The sequence below is a fragment of the Dasypus novemcinctus genome, chromosome 1, assembly GCF_030445035.2.
Source record: "Dasypus novemcinctus isolate mDasNov1 chromosome 1, mDasNov1.1.hap2, whole genome shotgun sequence".
In the NCBI taxonomy this organism is placed as follows: domain Eukaryota; kingdom Metazoa; phylum Chordata; class Mammalia; order Cingulata; family Dasypodidae; genus Dasypus; species Dasypus novemcinctus.
In genome coordinates, this window is record NC_080673.1 from 159,473,575 (window position 1) to 159,481,396 (window position 7,822).

At 36.8% G+C, this 7,822-nt stretch overlaps 1 pseudogene; it reads right to left on the reverse strand.

Moving 5' to 3' along the window:
* Window positions 1–2,274: 2,274 nt before the first annotated feature.
* LOC101426394 (poly(rC)-binding protein 2 pseudogene) lies at window positions 2,275–3,211 on the reverse strand (annotated as a pseudogene).
* Between the last annotated feature and the right edge of the window lie 4,611 nt (window positions 3,212–7,822).

Below are 7,822 nucleotides of genomic sequence, written 5' to 3' on the forward strand. Positions count from 1 at the left end.
ATCTAAATTTGCTGTTATTTCTCTTTATTCACAAATGCATGTTTGAGTATATCAAAGTCTTTTTCAATATCTAGCAAGATTATCACGTAATTTTTTATTCCTGTTCAATAAGGATAATTAAATGGAGCTATCTTTGCATTCCTATGATTAAGTATATTAAATCATAATGTATGATTACCTTAATGAGTTCTGAATTTTATTTTGTAAACACCTGCTATTTTAAAGTACAGGCTGTGATTGATAGTTTAATGTATTTCATTATGCATCAGCAATAATTTAGATTTTAAATATTGCTATATTATTTTGTAACTATTTTTTCTTCTATATCTATCTCTCATTTAAATCCATTTTTCTTGTTAATTCAGCATTGCATTTTCAAGGAATTCTTTCCAAACTCCCCAAATTGCAAATTAACAAACTAAAATTTTTAAATATCTATATTTAATTTTCTGAATTTAAGAAATTACTGGAAATGCATTCTAATATCTAAATAAATTTCTTTTAGAAATTTAAAGACACTTTATATTTGTAGTATCTAGTGTTGTAAAGAGTTTATGAAAATATTATTTTCATTCGTTTAAAGTTACTCTCATTTTTTTGAAGCTTTTTCCTTTTATTTAAATTTCTCAATTTTCACTTTTTTTGCCAAGGAAAATTATTTCCTTAGAAAACAAAACAACAAACAAAAGCAAATATAGCAACGTTTTTTCTCTTCTCCCATTTTCTTTTTTTTTTTTTCCTCTGTGGAGAATTTATGAGATGGAGTTCTAAATATGTCCTTTAGGGTTATCTTCTATGTTCTAAAATATTTCTCTAATTTTCTCTTTCAGGTAATAAATTTTAGTTTTAGCTAAATCCAGAGTTATACATGTGTGCATACGTAACTTAAATTTTTAAAATTTTAAATATAGAGTACTGGGCTTGATATTTTCTCCTTTTCCATAACAGTTTATATATATACACACACACACACACATACATACATACATATATATATATATATATGTATGTATGTATGTTTACAATGTGCAAATTTGGACAAGGGGATTGACAGTTCCAGTAACCTGAGTACGAGTTGGATACATGTTCTACTGCTTCCGTGTGCATGCATATGCATCCCCTACCTTGGGGAAGATACAGTTCTTACCCACTATTCTGCAGAGAAAAGTCCCAGAAAGGATTAGTCACCAATCTTTATAGCCAAAAATGCAGTCAGGGGGCTATACCTAGTAGATCAACTTAAATAAAGATACGGTTTTAGGGAAAAAAAGATCAAAGGTCACACACACACAAATGGAGTAGTAAAATAGAAGAGAACAACTTAGCTGGAATAAAGATTTCTATTCCTATTTGAAACCCAAGCAGGTCCTTGTCCTTCAATGTATAAAAGGTATGAAAACAACAGCAAGACAGCAGGAATAAAACCCACATGAATCACTGTGGCAACCAGTTTCTATTCACAAAGAAAAAGCTCCAGTCCATCTTTTAATTTTTTTTGAAAAATTCTTGATATTACAGACCTAAACTGAAATGTATTAATATTCTACTCTCACATTTCCATGACAAACAGAAAAAAAATTCATGAGCAAAAAAAAACCCTGAGATACAAAAATTAAAATCATAGAGCATAGTACTAATTACAGGTTCAAATAAAAGGAGCAGAAGAGTCATGTTTAGGGAAATTATAAACGAGTCCAACTCTGTTACATTGGGGTATTTACTGGCAGGGTGCCAAATTCCTAAGATTGTCTGCCTGCCTATAGTGGTACCTTGGAATTGTCTTGCACAACATTGCAATGACAGATACAGGTCATTATATACTTTGTCAAAGCCTATAAAGTTGTGTGATGTAGAATGTAGACTATAATATAATCCATGGTTAGTAGCAATGTTTCAGTATGTTTTCATCAATTGTAACAAATATGCCACACTAATGAAAGATGTTGTTTTGGGGTAAGTGTGGGAGGGAGAGGAGGTTGGATTTATGGGAATCTTCTATATTTTTTATGTAACATTTATGAATCTAAAGCTTCTTTAAAAAATTTAAAAAAATTACAAACAGGGAGACTTTCATAAAACTAAACATGCATCTCAGCATTAAGAGCTGAACAGAGAAAGGAATTAAAATGCTTTAAGTGAAAAATCAGGAGTTCATGAAAATTGTGTAGAAATTGAAAATTTATAAACTATTTAAAGTCTGGGATTGCTGAGCATTCAGAATCTACATAGGTGGATCAAGGAATATGGATGAATTTGCATGGCTCTAGTTGTTCCCTATGCTACCCATCTCTGAGGAAGTCTCACATTGATTGGATATCGAGCAAGGTAAATCCATCAGTGGGTCTGATGGTAATATGCCTAGAAATAGATCCTTCCACTGCATTCTCAAGTTTGATCTAAGCCACAGACATCTGACATAGCCCCTTGACTTTGGCGCCTTCATGACAGAATATGCAGCCAATCAATTTATTTGGAATGGTAAGTTCGGGAGAAGTAGTCTGACAGAGGCATCCAAACCACTGAATCTTGTGTTGCCATGTGTCATTGGAAAATGAGACTGTTTCTTCACCAGCTGGTGCAGCTTGGTCGAGTCTAGTTGTGGAAGGGCATACTGTCCTTGAACGGTAAAGGCCTGGCTACCTAGAAAAATGACCGGAGAACAGGGCAGCTTGGGCAGGTACGAGGTGGTCACTTCCTTTGGTGGGGTGGGGGGTGGGGTGAGGAAACTCCAACATGACCACGCAGATCTGTTCTACACAATGAGCAGAATGTCAGCAATGGTGATGGCCCACTGGGTTGGGGAGCATACCTTCTGCCACTTGGACCTGAGCCCCGGTACTCTTCTATTTCCTTGATCTTGCAACTGCCTGTCCCAATGAGAGAGCCACACTGGCTAGCAGGAACCACCAGCTTCAGGGTGACTGGAGGTCTACTGGCAGCTGTGTGATTAGTTGTAGAGCTGCCAAAGTCCTTTTCCAGATTGTCAGTGATCATAGCTTTAAAGATGGCATTAGTGGGTCTAGGCAAAGTAATAATTCTCTCAGGACAATTCCCTTCTGAGATGTTGTTACATGCACTACTTTTCTTGTTCATCTTAACTGATTTTCTTTTCTCTCCAATGATATTGCCAACTTCCTTTTCATGCATAAGTAGCTGGAAGATGAGAGTGACATATAACATTTAATCCACTTTCAATCACACCGGAGTCCATGTTGAGCAGTGTTCTAGGGAGCTGGACTTTGAATGATCAAATCTTGGATCACTGTAGGTATGAGAGGCAACAATGGGGAAAGGGGGAGCAGTAGGGAAGGGGAAGGGAGGGAGGCCATTGGCCGGAGCAATGAACAATAGGGACTGGAGCAATAGCGGCTGGTGGGAAGGCAAGGGGCACAGGCCCCTTGGGCAGGAGGAGGAGGAGGAGGGCGGAGTGGAGGAGGAAGAGGAGAAAGGGGACAAGCGAGGGCAGTGTCAGAGGGCACAGGCTGTGGTGGCTTCCGTGACTGCTGCTTCCCCTGCTGCCTCTGCTGGTGTGGTTCGTGCACATTTTTTGTATCATCTTCCCAAAATTTGCTCTGAGAAATTCTACCACCTAGAGATTTCTTTGAATCATTTGTGTATATCTTCTAGGTTCATGTATTTTGGTTAATAATTTTTATTCTTATCTTTAGGTCTATTAATTTTCCTCACATGTCTAGTACATTAATTATATTAATAAAAGGAAGGTTGATTTATAGATATTTGATATAGATTTCCACTGCAGTTGTGTACATGGAGTTCACAATCACACATTATCCAGAATTGTGTGTGGAACTCTGCATATTCTACATGAGAAAGTGTCACCTGGTAAGATTCACTTTAGAATGTATAGGTGGCAAACAGGAAGCCTGCTTATGTGTTCCCCTAATTGTTAAAGTAAATAGGATTTTGTTCTTGGGTAGTCTTTTTCCTTTGAGTAGTTTGGAAGTCTAAAATTTCTAAATGCTCTATTGTATGCAGTCTTTTAGGCCCCAACACGTGCACTATTCTATTAGTCAGCCAAAAGTGGTGTCAATGCAAAATTCCAGAAATCTGTTGGCTTTTATAAAGGGTATTTATTTGGAGTAAAAGCTTACGGTTATAAGGTCCTAAAGAGTCAACTCAAGGTTGCTTTCTCACCAAAGTCAGTGCCAGGTGTTGAAAAAGATGGTCGCTCATCTCTGCAAGGATTCAGCCTTCCCTTCTGGACTTCCTCTTGCTTAGCTGTAGGCTGGCATAGGTCTTGTCTCTCAGGACTTGCTCTCTCTCCTTGCACAGGGTTCATGTTTTTCTGGGCTTTTTACATCTGTCTCAGCTCTCTTCTCAAGGTCAGCTACGAACTATCAGGTGAATGGCTCATGTTTCCCCCAGAACCAGATAAAGAATGACAGTGCTTTCTCTCTTCCTATGTCTTTGAGTGAGTGTCTATTTATAGCAGCCCATCAAGGGGGCGGGGAGTCATGCCTTACTGATGTGGTTGAATCAAAGCTCTAAACTTAACAGGTAATTTAATCAAAGATATCTCAGTTGAATCTAATGCATCAAAGGGTATCACACACAGAGGAATAGTTTAGTTAACAAATGTAATTTTTCTCTTTTAGGATTCAAACATAATCTCAAACTGTCACAACTGCTAAACCTATTTAGGTAGCTGCTGCAATAAATTTAAATGAACATGTGCTATTAATTAATTAACAACTCCTAAAATTGCCTCAGAACTACTTCCTGATCATTTATTTCTTGACTCTAATTTTGGAATATTATGAAATTACAAAAATCTCTGCAGTAGCTTACTTTTTCATGTTTTGCATTGTGTTGAGTTTTCTTCCATTTTGTTTCTTCATCATTATAGTCTCAAAGGCTATCTTCCAAAAGTTTTCCAACTTATATTGCACTTTTTATTTGTTTAATTTCTGGGACTATGAGATATTTTCCTTTAACAAAAGGAGAATTTATGCCAATCATGGTCTTAGAGAAGATATATAGCTTTTCTCAATGCTTGCAATTTGTAAAAGAGTGCACATATTACATAAACGTAGTATTTGGAGTTGATGGATACAGGAACTTCACCATCTGGAATCCCTGTTCCAACTTCCTTCTGGTGAGTTTTCCTACTATACAAGTCTTAGAGAGCTTAGAGAGCTAATATCATATTTCCTACATTTCCGTGTCACTAGGGTCCTGGTTCCTTTTTAGCTTTGCTAACCAGATAAATTAGTATGAGATTTAAATTTAGGAATGAGTTAACTGAAATGAGAATTGGTCAAACAATCTAGTTTGCTTCTTGACAGTCAGTGACATGGTTCTGGATCCAACATTATAGAGAAGGGTTCTTAATACATGATTATTATTGTAAGACAGTACGGTCCTAGAGCTAATAATTACAGTGGAGGTTTCTTTTTTTTTAAAGATTTATTTACTTATTTATTTCTCTCCCCTTCTGTGCACCCCGCCCCACCCCGCCCCAGTTGTCTGTTCTCCGTGTCTATTTGCTGCGTCTTCTTCTTTGTCTGCTTCTGTTGTTGTCAGCGGCACAGGAATCTGTTTCTTTTTGTTGCGTCATCTTGTTGTGTCAGTTCTCCGTGTGTGTGGTGCCATTCCTGGGCAGGCTGCACTTTCTTTCGCGCTGGGCGTCACTCCTTATGGGGCGCACTCCTTGCGCTTGGGGGTCCCCTATGTAGGGGACACCCCTGCGTGGCACGGCGGCACTCCTTGCACACATCAGCACTGCGCATGGGCCAGCTGCAAACGGGTCAAGGAGGCCCGGGGTTTGAATCGTGGACCTCCCATGTGGTAGACGGACGCCCTAACCACTGGGCCAAGTCTGTATCCCAGTGGAGGTTTCCTGACACTTGAAATTCCTATTGAGTAGGGATCACAATTCCGTTGGCAGAACCAATTCTGTTTAGGGATTCACCTTGACACAGTTTCCTGTATCATTTCTACTTTATATCCTTAAAAATTTTTGAACAGTGCCTGGCACAAGTACTCAAGAAACTTAAGTTACTATCATTAATTGTGTTTTATTTTAGTTTTTGTTTTTGCTTTCTGTTTATTATATAGATAGACTTTCTAAATGTATGGACCATGTCTAATTTAATACTCTACAAAAATGTTTTCGTGGTGAATGCATAAACATAGAAGGAATATATTAAGCTTAATCAGTCAAAATAAGGGTATTTATTCACAAATTTATACTATAAAATCTATGTTGGGTTTAAATTATATATTTGAAATATATAAGAAAGACTTTATTTTAGATCCTTGAATATTAATAAATTTGGAAGAATATTTATCTTCCATTTACATAAAAATGAAACAATAGTTTGAAGTGTATTTATCAGGACATACTATTAGTATAAAAGGCACTAATTGAAAGGATCTAAATATGCATGATCATTTTCATGCCAAGATTACAAAATAATTATCATGTTAAAAACAACCTACATAGTTTTTTAGTTGTGTTGAATCTATTGCAGTGATTTTTAAATACATTTTTTCATTAAGATTTTAAAGATATTTTTAACAAGAAATATTTACAATGGAGCTTTCTTTTGTACTCATTAAATTTGTTACTGGCAGTGTGAAGATGGCAATATTTTAATTAGGTTAAGAAAATTGTCTTTACAAGGCAAGTGAAGAGTAAAACATGAAATTTAAAATGAATCACACTTGAGAAAGAATTCTCAATATTTAATTAACTTTCTTATTTTATATTCCTTTTTAGCCATTACAACTAGATTAGACATTAAAAAGAAGGTAAGTTTGTTTACGTAAAAAAAAAAAAACAGGAACATTTCCATTCCTAGTACCTTATTGATCATTTTAATTATTTACCTATTTAGTTTCTAAAAGCTGTCAACGCAATATATGAGAAATGAACTGACTCTTATAATGGGAATTTGTGAGGTTAACGTTTACAGTTCTGAGTCTGAGAAAATGTCCAAATCAGGCATCATCATGTATGCTGTCTCATCAAAGGTCAGTTGCTGGCAATCCAGGACTCCTGTCATGTGGCAAGGCACATGGAGGCATGTGCTTCTCTTCTGGGTCTCCTTGCGTCTCCTCTGAGCGTACTTTATCTCTGAGCTCAGCTGTGGGCAAGCAGGCTTATGACTCCTCTCTCCCTTTTTCTCCAAGTCTCTTCTCTTTGAGCCTCTGGGGCCTGTTTCCAAGTCTCTATGCACCACTGATTGTAGCTTCCGGCATCCCTCACTGCTCCTCTCTCAGCTTCTTTTCTCTGTCTCTGCTGCCTTTTCTGTGTGTCTCTGCTTTCAGTCCTCCATTTATAAAGGACTCCAGCAAGAGGATCATGACCCACCCTTGGCATACCTCACTGAAGCTGTCCAACTGAATCCAGTCCAATCAAAGAGTCCCACACCCACAGGAATGGATTAGCTCCAAGAACATGGAATCCACAAAAAGCTTCAAACTATTACACTTAGACATCATTTCCTACAGAAAAGCCTGAAAATAGCTCAATCAAAGCAAGACAAAAATGCTTAAAGAAGGACAGGTTGTTGTAATTTATTTTAATTATATAATATTTTATCATATATGTATATACATATATATGTTGGATTTGTAATGGCCACTCATTGCTTAAAGATAATATATTAATAGCAGGACTTTCTTTTTAGGGTGGTTTGAGACAAGAACAAAACAATGGTGGAAGAAATAGGCAGGGCTCAATACCCTGTGCCCCTAATGCAACCAGCTCAAGTCTATTTTTTCCTCTTATATATTTTAGGATTTGTGGTAAATTTTCATCTCCAAAAATGCTCCATGACTAAAACTTTAAAAATAA